We start from the raw sequence: 14,872 nt of genomic DNA, 5'->3' as shown, positions 1-14,872 counted from the left end.
TGCTACGTATCTATAGAATCCTTTCCTGTTATCTTTTACATCCCTTGCCAAACTTAATTCTAGCTGGGCCTTAGCTTTCCTAACCTGGTCCCTAGCTTCTCGGGCAATGCTCCTATATTCTTCCCAGGCCGCCTGTCCTCGCTTCCACCTTCTATAAGCTTCTTTTTTCCCTCTAAGTTTCCTCAGCAGCTCCTTGTCCATCCATGGAGGTCTCCTGGCCCTCCTGTTGCACTTTCTTCTAGTTGGGATGCAACACTCTTGAGCACGTAGCAGGTGATCCTTGAATATCGACCAGCAGTCTTGGGCCCCCCTGCCCTCTAGGACTGTATCCCATGAAACCTTACTAAGGAGGTTCCTGAAGAGGCCAAAGTCTGCTTTCTTGAAGTCCAGGGCAGTGAGCTTGCTGCACGCTCTTCTCACTGTCCTGAGGATCTCAAACTCAACCATCTCGTGATCACTAGAGCCAAGGTTGCCCTGGAGCATCACATTTCCAACCAGTCCCTCCCTGTTGGTGAGCACAAGGTCCAGCATGGCACCTCTCCTCGTCGGCTCCTCTATTGCTTGAAAGAGGAAGTTGTCTTCCACACAATCGAGGAACCTCCTGGATTGCTTGTGCCGGGCCGTACCGTCCCTCCAACAGATGTCAGGATGGTTGAAGTCCCCCATGAAGTCCCCCCCAGGACAAGAGCCTGCGAGCGTGAGGCTGCTCCTATCTGTCTGTAGAGCGCTTCATCCACAGAGTCCTCTTGATCAGGTGGCTTGTAACAGATCCCCACCGTAATGTCCCCCATTGCTGTTTTCCCTTTGATCCTGACCCACAAACACTCTGTTACCTCATCACCCGTCCCCAGACAGAGTTCCATTCTCTCTAGCCTATCACTGACATAGATAGCAGCGCCCCCTCCCCATCTGCCTGGCCTGTCTTTTCTAAACAGCCTGTAACCTTCCATTCCGACACTCCAGTCATAGGAGCCATCCCACCATGTTTCTGTGATACCAATGACATCATATTCCCGTAGCCTTGCACACATCTCTAATTCCTCTTGCTTGTTCCCCATACTACAGGCGTTTGTATAGAGGCACCTTAGCCGAGCTCCAAATGCAGCCGACTCAATGGCTGGGGCAGCTGGAACATCTCTACATCGCTCCAAGCACTTATTACAGGTGTTGGCAACTGACCAGGAGTGTTGGGATGGATCAATGCTCCCCTCCCCCAACACATCTAGTTTAAAGCTTTCTTGACCAGCCTGGCAAGCCTCCTACCAAAACAGCTCTTCCCCTTCATGAGACCAGCTCCACCAGCCTCCAGTAGACCTGGCCTCCCAAATGGAGCCCCATGTTCTAAATAGCCAAACCCCTGACTGTGGCACCACCATTCTAACCATTTATTAACCTGCCAAACATGCCTAGCTTTTTTAAGGTCCTCCCCTTTGTCCTGGAGAATCGATGAAAAAACTATCTGAGCTCCAGAGCCCCTAACCACCTCTCCCAAGGCTCTGTAGTCCTTCTTAATGTTCTCCAGGCTACTGCTATCTATATCTCTAGTACCCACATGGACCACTAGAAGGGGGTAATAGTCAGCAGGACTTTCTAGAGCAGGCAGCCTCTCAGCAACATCCCTGATCCGAGCCCCTGGCAGGCAACACACCTCCCTCGAGACTGGATAAGGCCGGCAGATGGGTGCCTCTGTGCGCTTGAAAGTAGAGTCCCCTACTACTATGACCCGCCGCTTTTTCCTGGAGGCACCAGTAGTGATCCTCTTTACTGGTGCATCAGCAGGATGCTCATTAGGTGTGGTGGGTGCTTTCTCGTTAGCCCCCTGCAGAACTGTGAAGCGGTTCTGGGTGGGGACATCAGATGTAGGAGGAAGCCCCTTGTCGTTAATTGTCCTCTTCCTCCTTTTTTTGTTAGTTTTTCTCGTGACTAATTCCCAGCTTCCTGGGTTGCTGCCCTCCTTCTTTCCTATGTGAGCAATGCTGGACGTTTGCAGCCCCTGCATGGTTTGGGCCTGGAGCAAGCAGCCCAGCTTCCTCTCAGCTTCCCTGGCATCTTTTAGCTCTCCAACAGCCTCCCGCAGCTCAGCCACCTGCTGCAGGAGGACCTCCACCAGGGCGCACCGAGTGCAGCCCTGCCCATTGCGAACCCTCGCCTCAAGAGACCAGTCGAGGCACTTTCTACACTCTGAGGTCTGCACCGCAGCCTCCCCTCTCATCGGCTCTGTCTGGGTGCCTACGCTGGCCACCGCCGGGGCAGAGCTCCCAGAGCGGGCCCTGGTCCTGAGGCGAGTGCTCACCATCCCGCTCGCTGCCCGCGCCAACTGCCGCGCCACGCCCTGACTGACGTGCCACGCTCCTGGTCGCTCGCGCTCCCTGGGGTGGGTTTTTACCCACTGAGGGCTGGTGCCGTCACTCCTGGCGCCGCCCCCTGTGAGTCAGGTGCTCGCGTGAGCTGAGCTGCCGGCTCCTGGGCAAGTCCTGTCGAGGACTTGAGGCTCCCTCGGTCGCTCTTGCCGCTCCGAACTGAGGCTCCGGGACGCTGTGCTTCCCCCCGCCCCGGTGTTAAAGGCGTCCTCTCTGGTGATATTCACCTCGGCAATTTACACCCAAGGAAGACCACCGCTACCACAGCTCACTGAGACAGCCACAACAGCACTGAGCAACAGCCCCCTGCCATGCCTGGGCATCAGCTTGTGCTGTGCATTGTCCTGTTTAACAAAACCACAGGCTGTGCCCCGAAGATATGACACTGATAGTTTTCTCTGGGATGTTAGTGTACATCAGCTAGCTCCTTCTCAGAACAACAGGAGTGCTTGAAACAAGAATAAATTCCATTAGTTAATGGCCAGCTTGTGTACTGTAACAGGAACACAGACAATTGCCTCAGCTGATTGACAAGACATCATATCTGCCCCAAATTCAAGGCAGAGCTGCAAGCATGCAGCCTTCAGGGGACTGGCTGAGCCTGCTGGAGAGCAAGGAGTCCTTGCCTCATTATCTTCTTAGTTTCCAATCTGCCAGCTCTTTACCAGGAACAAACTGCATGGTGTTTATATAGCTGCTGGAGCCAGGAGATGGAGAACATATGGGACACTGAAACATGACTCAGATGTCAAATAGTCCCGGTGGCAGCCTGCTAAACCACAGCAACAAACTTGGAAGTCTTACCTGAATCCTGCACTGCTGCCATCACCCAGAGACTTTGTTATTGGAAGAGCTGGACTGAGAAGCAGAGAGCTAAGGTGAAGTTCATGCTGGAGGAAGGAAGCGGAGGAGGGAGGTACTCTGATCCTTTGGCCCATGTGGTCTGAAATAGCTGCCTGAAATCATTCCTACGGGATTTTGTAGTGCAGCAAAAGAAAACATCGGCAGTCAGGGTGCTTCTCTGACTGACCCGATGCTAAGCCATGCTGTAGGTTAAAGGTGAGCAGAGACTGATAAGAGCAACCCAACAGTAGGAACTCCTCTTTGGCAGATACCACTGGGTCCCTGCGGACAGAAATCTCAGTTCAGTATCTGACTACAGAGCAGTCACTGAACTGTCAATCAGCCGTGTAAATCCAATGCATGGGACACTCATTTGTTTTACAGTTATAACCCACCTGTCATAACAAACTAATAGTTAAAATTCAACCTTTTTTTGGTAATATTCTAAGTGGAGCTGGGGTTTATTCGTTTAATTCCAAATTTAAATGATTCCCACTCCCCCCTTAAGGAATATGGAAGCATTTGCTAGTTTTAAATAACAAACGGATCAAAACCAAAATTTCACAAGTGCCACACTAATCATCCCAGTTTTAGGCTATCCACCTGGTGAAATGTCCCCAGCCAGGTGTGTATGTTCCCAAAGTAAATGGGGAGAGAAAAAGAAGAGAGAAGACAAATATGAGTAGGTAAAAACCTTTATGCCATAAGTAATCCTGTAATAATAACAGGCCCAATGCTGGCAAAAAAACGTTTGTTACTGTGTAAGAAAATCACAATTTGGCCAATACTCAAATAAGAATGAAAAGTTCTTATCAGCAGAAGAGATTAAAGGTATATTTTTACGGCAATCTTCGAGTACTTTTAACATTTATTTGTATCCAAAACAAACCTATCATGAGCCTTAATTTTTCCAGTGTTTTCAGTGGAAGGGAAGAAAGCTTCACAGGTTTCTAAAACCTGATGCATAAACCACCATGATTGTCAAGTAAGATTTTCTTATAATACATCATCCAGTTCTTCAGAAGGAAGAAGACAATAGTCTGTATACAAAATAACCTCACGTTATTATGTTCTTGATCAGAAAAAGGAAAGGGTAATTTTAGACATCTTTGTATTTGGCAGCTTTGCAGGATCTAAAGTAGACTATGAATTACCTTGTTTGAACAGATCCATATCAGGTATGTAATTACACTTCCCAAGCAGGGATCATCAAAAGTCATGCAACAGCTAAGCTCCCCCTGAAATTAAAACATAGCAGTACCAGGAGCATTTCAATAAAGGAGGATGTTAAAAACCCAACTATCTTCTCCAGTTTCTTTCAGTTAGCTACATGATTCAGGATACATTCTTTCCAAGTCCAGAAAACACTCCAGATACCTTCTATCCTTCAACTAAGGAAGGATATACTAAGGTATGTACCAAATGTACACAATGTTGGCATATTGTAGTTACAACAGCATTATCACCTTTAAAAAGAAAAATCAAGGTCTCCACTTTTAACCTGGAACAAGTGGAAATAATGACATTGAAAAAAAACCAAACCCTATTCAGGTTGAAATACTGCACTGGGATGTGAGACACAACTTTTTAAATCTTATCTATGCATTTGAACTGCAAACATCTAACTTGTGATTAATCATCACATAATCCAAACCTTTTCTCTTTAATCCTCAAGTTAATGGAGAAAAATATAATCTGGATCAATAAAACTGTAACAGCTTGACAGATGCTGTAGATACACATCAAACTAACATGGCAAATCTACAGTAAATTGCAACACTTAATCTATCCATGTCATTTTCTCAAGAAGAACATAAGTTCATGTAAATCATGAGTTCATTCCCACTTTAATGACTCCATCCTGTGAACACTTACAGACCAGTTTTCTTTCTCGTGTGATCAGTGGCAATGAGTAACAGGTCTTAGGCAGCCAAGTCAAAGTGTTTACAGAGTAAATCAGAGGGTGGAACCCACTCTACCTCACCGATACTGTAGGCATGTTGTGTCAGGGCTAATGGAGGCAAAAAGGAAAGGGCTGATTCACTATGCCTAAATTTCCTTTGTGCAAAGATAGCACTTCAGAAAACATATCCTACCATGTTCAGCTTCTTCCATTTCTCCTGTCTTCACAGGAGCTCATGAACTCTTCAAGGGAGATCCAGTTCTTCCAAGCTTTTGTCTTCACCTGAGGATGTGAGGAACCAGCAGCAATTTCCAGGTATCTCTGGCTTCCAAAAGCCAGTTTTCATGGCCTTCCTCAAAGGAACATGCTGCCATAGTGAGATGCTGCAGCATGACCCCTGCTGCATGCTGGAGATTGGAGTCAGGCAGTGAGCCCTGGGCTCTACCTGGAGAGAGGAATCACGCATGCCCCCTCTCCTGGCAAATGCTCCCAATGCCAGAGCACGGGTGCAATGAATCACCCAGTCATGCTGTCCAAGGCAGCTGGCAGCCAGGCACAGTGCCTGGGGAAAAGCCCATACTCCCATACTTGGGAGCTCACCACCACCCAAGAGATGGCTGTTTTGAACTATGTCTCTCTATCACACACACACTGGCCAGTAGTAGATGAGCTTGGAAGATGTGAAGAACATTAGGGGTAACCCATGACTGTGTCCCTGGTGAAATCTTGCAGCTGCTAGTTACAAAGGGTCTGCGCTTGAGGATACAGGTTGGCAGGTCAAGCCCTTGCACCTGAGCTGGAGTGGGTGGGAGAGGCAGACCTATGTCAGAATGGGCTGGAATGGAGGTTGTGCAGTGGTAGTCTCATGTAAAACAGAAAAACATTCCAGAACTGGGTCTGGAGCACTGAACACCACCAGATCTGTCCTGACCTTTGTAACTAAAATGCAGCCTCTCTCTTGCCCTGGTATTCTGCTCCTCCTCCTCCATAGGAGGCCAGCCCTGTCAAGCAAAGGCTGTGATCAACAACAGTGTTGAGCACCTCAGCAAAGAATTTTCTCTTGGTGGTAGTGTCACTCTATAGCACCCACAGCATTAATAAATTCCTCTTTAAAGAATGCCTCTTTAAAGTCCATATTCAGAAAGAAAAGCTTGATTTTTTTTTTCCTGTGCTGTTTGTTTTTCAAGAAGTGTTAAAATAACTGAAGAAACATTCTGACTTCTCTTGGGATGCAACTATCAAGAATTAGTGATGCTACTTATTATTCCCACCATAGAGAACACAGTATTTCAGCATTATCCAGTTAGATTATTTTCTCATCTCTCTCTTACTACAGAAACTTTGTTTTGAATATTGCTTTATATTATTTCAGCCACTTTAGTCTCACCTGAATAAGTTCCATCCCTTCCTAAATATACAGCTTTCACTGCATTTGTACTTGTATCACAGCTTTTGTTTATGTCAGTATACCCGTTTTGTTTCTATTTAGCCCCTGCACATTCAGTTGCTACAGAAAGAAATTTATGGCTGAATCAGCAAAAGTTTTCAGGAGAATGTCAGCCTGTTTAGGCATGGCCTGTGGGGAAAACAAATGGAGGCGCATTGCCTTACTCAAAATAATTTCTCTGTAGAGATAGGCATGCTGCAATGGTAATGTTCCTACCCAAAAGGGTATAAGACCTTAAGAGCATAGAGACTGATGACTTTTAGCTTTGTGGCTTACAGTGCTCTTTATTAATGTCCTAAACAATCACCTTTTAAATACATCTTCAATTGCATACTATTTTTCTTCCAACTCTCCCTATCCCCCAAATATATTATGTTGGACTGAATCATGTGAGATTCTGATACTCAAAAAAAGCATTGTAGATATTAACCAGTTCATGTCTGTAAACACCTACAAATAAAAAGTGTTATAATAATGCCAATTATAGCAGTCACCCTTAAGATATATAAAATTTTGCCTTCTTTCTGATTAGTGTTACCATGGTAGTATCTATGCTATGATACCATGGCAACTTTAAACACTTGCAAACGGTAATTATATACATGTTAATGTTGACCACTGCATTATTAACTGAGGTTTGTAAGGACACAAACAACTTCAACAAGGTAAGAAACACTGTATGAGAACAGAAGCAAGCAAAGAGAAAATAGCAAATCTGTAAGAGTTAAAATACTAGGTGGCCTCTAATATCTTGTACTCTGTTTAGTTCTGTATACTGTGCACAGAAGCTGCTGAAATAAGAATTAACAAGCCCATCAATATCTTTCACTAAATAATCCGAAAATAAATCTCCTACTTACATCCCCAGAAATGTATCCTGTGTCTTCACTTAACACTTAAAGATATATATCTAAAGAGCTGGGTTAGAGAGGAAGGCCAAGTCTTTCTGAAGAGTGTTCAAGATGAATGGCAATAAAGGTTGTTCAGAAATTTTATTCATGTTGGAGAAGTGCCAGCTGTACTTATTGTTAATATGTGAAAAATTAATTGTACTTGCCAAAAGACCCTTTCAAGACAGATGCTTCAATTCCTTTTAAAAATTCAAGATCTAAATGTGTATCATCAGTTACTTTATTTTGAAACATTACAACCTCTGCCCAAGATCAAATTCATGAGAGAGTCACACAAGCTGATATTTAAGATCAAGTTTGGGGCCTTTACTTACTTTGACAAGGAAAGACTTTCTCCATCACTAACATTTAAGTAAAAAGAAAAGAAAGATATGAAAAAGATGGAAAAGATAACCTGTGTCTTTTTTAAGGTGAGGGGTTGGGGGGGGAGGAAGGGGAGAAATCCTTTCCTAGAAAGAGAAGGCGTCCAAGAAGTATTAGGGATCCAAAAGACCCTTTCTTTCCCATTAATTCCATGTCAGATCCTGCATGGCTGGAGCATTTATAATGCACTGTTGCTCTAGGTCTCACCAGAGGAAAATCAGGTCAGTGATCAGTGCTGAAAGTTGACGGAGAAACTAAGAAGCTCATATAGGTAAGATCTGAGGTGGGTAAGGACAGCGACTGTACCTGCCCTCAGGTAGGATGTGCTGTGGTACCAATCAAAAGAAAGCAATGAAGAACTGAGTGATCCAGTTTTGTATTACTGATCCTGTTCTGTATTGCTAAGCTTAGCATTAATATTTAATTTATTTTGTGCCTCTCTTACAAGTATTACTAGAAAAGCTTTATAATTGTTCATAATACATGATTAGAATTTCCCCCACCCGTGGAGTTAAATAAACTCTGTTCCACTTTTTAAAGATAAAGCATGATGTATAATATATGACTGGGAATCAATGTCCATATCTTCTGTCCATACAGAGCTGGACATCGGCCAGACATTCCAGACACAAGTCTGGTTCCCAGAGAGTATTTGCCTTAAGGAGTGGTATCTAAAGAAGTTTTATAACTGCTTGGTATCTTTGTTACCTCCCTTCTCAGTGTTTCTGCTCTAAGGTGTCTCTTATCATTTTTCAGATCAAATTTTCTGCAGCTATTTCCTGGCATCCACTTGGGTACCTGATTTTTTATTGCCATTCTTTGGACGTTGAGGTAAATGATTTAATAGTTATTAAACAATGCCGCAGCCAGTGTGGCACAGATAGCATCAAATATAGCTTGATACATGCTGGGTTAGAAACTGCCTCCCACAAAGCACACTGTAGGCACAGCTGATGTGAGTGCAAGAGTGCAGATATGCAGAAAAGCCAATTAGTTTTGTCTCAGCTAATATAAAATACATACTGGGGACTGTTTGTTTTAGGCAACTTAGGCAGCACCTATATTTTTGACATATCCACTAACCTGAAATCAGAATGTCTTGAAACATTAAGATTTGTGTGAGACAGTAAGGAGGTAATAACACCATCATAGAATCACAGAATCACGGAATCATAGAATAGGGTTGGAAAGGACCTGAAGATCATCTAGTTCCAGCCCCCCTGCGATGGGCAGGGACACCACACACTAAACCATGCCACCCAAGGCTCCATCCAACCTGGCTTTGAACACTGCCAGGGATGGAGCATTCACAACTTCCTTGGGCAACTTGTTCCAGCGCCTCACCATCCTCACAGCAAAGAACTTCTTCCTTATATCTAACCTGAACTTCCTCTGTTTAAGTTTGAACTTGTTACCCCTTGTCCTTGTACAGCATCTGGGTTACAGAAGAGTTCTGGAAAAATTAATTTTGTGTAAAAGTAGTTATGAAAAACCTAGCCTGCAAGGTTGCACTTCTCAGAATAAAAGGCAGACCTTGCTTGCGAGACTCTGCAAAGAGTGAGACAGCAGCAAGCTGGTACTGCCAGAATCCTGCAGTCTTCATGGAAGGGCTTGAAGACCGAAACTAGGTGTGAGCTGAATATTAGAGAGGACTTAATTTTAGTAATATACCCAGCAGACTCTGATAGGTGGTGGTTCTTCAACTTAGCAGGACAGAAAGCTATAATAAGATCCAATGCCTAGAAGCTGAATGTTGACAAAATTCAGTCTAGAAATAAGACTCCGAACTTTAGCTGCCAGAGTGATTAACTACTAGAGTAATGTGCACAGGGATGAGTAAATTCCTGCAGACCAAGACCATCAATTTTTGTAAATGACAGTGCTTCAAAGAGGAGTTCTGAGCAAGAGCAGAAATTAGTGAGTACATCTTTCTGGCAAGTGTCATGTGTCATGGAAAAGGTCATACCAGCCACCAGCACCAGAGCTTCAGGTCTTCAGATCCTCTCCATTTGCTTTGGAGATGATCTCACAGCAAACTTGAAACTTGGGTCAGATGAATTGAAACTTTCACATGTTTTTTCAGCCAACATAGGGCTACTTTCAAACTAACCGGAGTTGCTTATCTAGAGTTTAAAAACTGTGGGTTCATCTTCTTTGACACAAAATCCTCTGGTTAAGGCTTCCTATATTTCTTTTTGGCACTGCCAAAATGTAGGTTTTATGAAAGAAATCTCCAGTACTGCTGAGTTATGAACCATAGATATGGTCTCTTTCTGATCTGCTCAATTTTTGTTTTGTCAGGAAGGTAATGTATCTCTGGCATGTATCTAAGCATATTAGAAGACCCATTCCAATGCATGTTGAAGTCACATTTTACAGACATTGCTGAACTGGGGACAAGAAAAGGGAAAGCTTTTGGCCACTGTTCTTCCTCCAATCTCTTATCTTCCATGACAGGCTAACAGGCCCCCTCTCTTTACAGAAATTTCAGAAAATGGCAGGAATTTGTTTGCTCTGTGTTTTTAGACCACACAGCAAAGTTCATGTCTTTTCTCCGTACATCTTCAGAGGTGTAGCAGGAGCTACAATAAGCACTTTCACTGTGTCCCTGTCTGCCCACACTCTCAACAAGGTGCTTTCCTTTGCCTAAGGACTTCCTTCATTGACTTACTGCCTTTTGCATTGTGTCTTTCTGAAACTACAGACTATTTGAAACTTCACCAGATTTCACTTTGTGTATACAGGTTTGGTAGAGTCCAAGATTCAAAATGAAAAGCAGGGATCAGAAATTTGGGATGAACTACTACTGGCCAGTATCACAAAATATGAGGTTTACAGTGAAAGAAGAGACAAAGAGCCAACAATTCTACATATATATACATTATTTAGAGCAAATCTCCATCCTTACCCACATTCTTGATTTTTCAGCCTGTGAATAACATCACTTTCAAATAATTAATGAGCACGACTCCCTGAGACCTCAAAAGCCTGTTTAGATTTTTTTTTATCTGTATCTAAACCATTTTTTTCTACAATGGCTTTGAGGTAGATTCCTGTAGTTTATGCTACGAATTTTAACCTCACCAAAAGACTTGTATAGGCCAGAGTCAGACAAAAGATGACAAAGCTCTGTTATTGCGAAGTGATAATGCTCAAGAGAGTCTATTATGTGTCTGTCTCTCCCAGTAAGCTGAAGCATCAGATTCTTGCATATATGGATTAACTTTCAGTCAGCATGGATAAAAGACTGTTAGTGGTGTTACTTTCCCTAAATTCTCTCACAATGGGGATTTTTTGTCATTTTCTGTGGCTAAGCAGTACGCACATAGAAACGGAAGAATGCTGATGTGGGTGAAAAAAGTAGAGCAGTTACCTTTTCCTAGTCAGAGCGCAAAACCTCCTGCAGCTGTATCAGAGATCATGGCAAGGACACTGTGCCAAACACTGCTTATCCCTCACTGATGGAAGCCCACGACCTTCAGAGAAAAAGCTCTGAGGGTGGTGGGCCTTAGCAGTTATGCCAGATTTTGTTCAACAGTGATGATTAGGAGCTTGCCTTTTTGAAAGAAGCACAGCAGTGTGGCGAGTGGTATATCTAAGTGGGAGTTTGGGTTTCTGACCTGAGGCACCAGCTCCAGTGGCAATGCCTAGTCCAGGACGCAGGTCCCACCAGCTGGTTGCTGCAACGTGGCACTGGAGGATGGGCATCCCTGTCCCCATGCACCTGGTGGTGGGTCAGGGAGAGGGTCCTGTGGGGGTGGCAATGCCAGCTCTCACCTGCCCTCCCCAAGGAAGCAGCAACATGTCTGAAGCCCTATAGCAGAGCCCGGCAATTAGAGCAGGACAATGGCTATGCTGACTTTCAAGATGCTCTCCAAAAACAGTGGTAAGATGCAGGAGGTTAACAGGGAAAAAAATTCACTGTCCTTTCCAGTGCTAGATCTACAGGGTGTCAAACGAAACTAAAGGACTAGGTGAAGCTGGGTGGTAGATTCAAACTGAACAAAAAGCGATAGTTCCTGTCCACTTCTGACCACAGGCCATTGCACATGATAGCAGCTTACACAAGTTCACAAAGAAATTGGATGAATTTGTGGATGAAAAATCCATCTTGCACTATTAAATAGAAAGGAACTACTGCTGGCTCAGGGAGCACCTGCACCATGAAACACTGAAGCTGAAGACTGGGCTGGGGTAGTTTAGTCATATGCTTGTCCTGTTTTTATGCTTTTTCTTAAGCATCTTCTTTGTAACAGTCTTGGATACAGGCTGCTGGACCTTTGATCTGATCCAGTTTATGATTATTCTTGTAGCTCCACAATTTTCAGAGAATCTTGGCCAAAGCTATAGTGTTTGATTAAAATTTATCATCTGTATAAGCGAGTGTGATCTACTGCAATAAATAATTGAAGGCAGGCACATACTTATTTTTTTGATTACTGAAATGTCAAAAGAAACTGAAATCATCCTATACAAGCTGTTCCTCACTTTTCACTTGGCTACACTTAATTTCTTTTACTAACTTGCCCACATGCGTCGCTTTGTTATTGCTGCACTGTAGTATGAAGCAGATCTGTGAAATAGCTGGTGGAACAGAGCCAGGGGGTGGGAGGTTTGGGTCCAAAGTTTGGCAGCTTGATTCCTATCCCTTTCAGGAGAAACAAAATCCTAATCTGAGATTGAATGTCTCCATTGGCTGGCTTGGTTTTGGTGAAATTATTTGCAGTGTATGTGCAAGTGTTCCTAAACCCCCAGTCTGTCAGATAAAATATGCACTAATAAACCTACGCGCTTTATAGCAAGAACAATGCGTGGGGCTCCTGAGATCTCGAACCAGATACCCAGCTCTGCCACTGGTCCAGTAGGCGACCGTGCTGAGTTCCTCCTCTTCCTCCACTCACACCTAGATTTCAGTATCTGACAGGTGATGTGCTCATTGTGTCTATAGTCACTCCCCACGCAGAGCACATCTCACTACTAAACTGAGAAGACTCTAGGCAGAGGCTGAGGCACAGCAGTGCAGTGATTCCAGGAGCAGGGGCCCTGGCTGGTTTTGGCCCCAGCTGTACCAGGAATGTGGTACACTGGCCAGGGACTGCACCCAGCTGGTAGCATGTGGACACCACCTATGGGAGGGGGAGAGACTGGGGCAAGACAGTTTTCCTATGAGGATGCAAATCCCATTTGATTTGCCAGTTTAGATGCAGCCTGTAAATCTAGATGCAGTTATGGTTTGCAAAATAGAAGATGGGCTGAGAACTCACTGAAGGCAAAAAGGAGGCTTTCCTTTTATGCTGATGGGATTTGGATCAGCCCAGTCAGGTTGGTGTTTGAAGCTGCAAAAATCCTAAAGGAACACAAAAACTACCTATGAGTTCTGTCAGGAGCAAAAGCACTTACCTGAAGCATATAGGTATTTTAACAAATGATTTGTGGGCTACTGACTAAAAGATGCCAAAAATCAATGAAATTTAAGGGAAGCAACTTTTAGGATAGAAAAAGTGGAAGTTCAAAGTGATTACTCATTTCTGGATCTGTTCCCCATATCAGGGGAACGAAGCACTGGAGTTGATAATACAGCAGTTTACAATGCTCAAAGGCACCAACTGAACTATTTGCTGTTCCCTAACGCTCACAGGCAACAGCCCTACAAGCTGCAGCTGATGCTAATGACTTTCATACACCAGGACCATATGAAAGTCTTACAGCCACTGCGATTTGTCTATTGTACCATGTTACGACAGCACTGCTGTACCAGTATTCCAATACAATATTCATGTGATGCAGATTTATCAAGCTTTTACATGCCTGTTTCTACTGAAGTATATTAGCAGAGATACATGGGTACAGTTGTACTTAGGTCTTCATAGAATCCCTGAATGGTCCAAACACATTCAATTCCCAGAAACGTTCAGCCATTCAGCTTGTAAGCTATTGACCAAAAATGTCTATACCATCCAAAATAAGTTTTGGCAGGCGGACTGAAAAAGATACAAACTCCTTTTTGGAAGTATGCCTATATTTTATACAGACATATAAAATGTCATGTAACAGGTAACAAATTTTTGAACAGTGAAGATGTAAATAACAGTAGGTTGCAAATAGCATTGAACCAAATATCCTAACTCCATGGCCTTCAAAAATGGGAACATAGGAAAATACTTTGTAGTGCTCTTTTCCCTCTGTTTTTTCAACATATTCACTGCTTATTATTTAAAATAGGTTTGCTGATATTGGGGTAAAGTTTTTTATAAGTTCAAGTGAAGAAGAGAAGCTTTCTTTCTTGTATAACTGCGGGTAAGTACTATCTACTTCAGAGGGTACTATGGGGCTTAATTAATGTTTACAGTGCCTCAGGACTCTTACCCACATTAAAGGTATAATAAGAACTATTCCTAATTAACTTCCTACTAAAAAGCAAAGTTTCATGAAGTTTTAAAGCAGAACAGTGGATGAATTTGTAAACTCCATTTATTTGAACCCCTGGAGTAGGAAAAGTTAGTGGCGAAAGTGGTAAAAATCTTCAATTAATTTTCCTCAACCTGTGGGATTTAATTAAGATGTTAGCAAAAACCTGTAAGTTTCCTGTGGGTATTTCTTATTTAATTTTCAGTTTTACAAAGACAGATCTTGCAGCTTAGAACAGATTTTATAAGCCACAAAGAGACTAATTCAAAAATAGATGTTGGTTTATGAAAGTTGAGCTAGGTACAGATCAAATTATCTAGACAAAATTCAACAGCTATGTGCAGCAGTTTATACCATTTACATTCTTTGTTTCCTTGCTTTGAATTTCTTTTAAAAGGATTGTTTAGGATCTCAGAATATGTCTCGCTTTTGTAATTCAGCACTGTGTAGAGATACCTGAGTTACAAGTGAAAGAGTTAACTTGAGTGTTGGAAAGAGTTAACTTGAGTGTTGGAAGCTACATATCTCTGCTAGCTCAGAATTATATCTGAGTTAATTAGTCCTAGGGAGAAGAGGACTATATTAGATTCAGTAGACTGCAATATCACCTAGTGATACCCGAGCTACCTTCTCTAGA

The sequence above is a fragment of the Strigops habroptila genome, chromosome 3 (assembly GCF_004027225.2).
Source record: "Strigops habroptila isolate Jane chromosome 3, bStrHab1.2.pri, whole genome shotgun sequence".
Classification (NCBI taxonomy): domain Eukaryota; kingdom Metazoa; phylum Chordata; class Aves; order Psittaciformes; family Psittacidae; genus Strigops; species Strigops habroptila.
The sequence above is the reverse complement of the archived record's forward strand: the minus strand, read 5'-3'. Positions refer to the sequence as shown.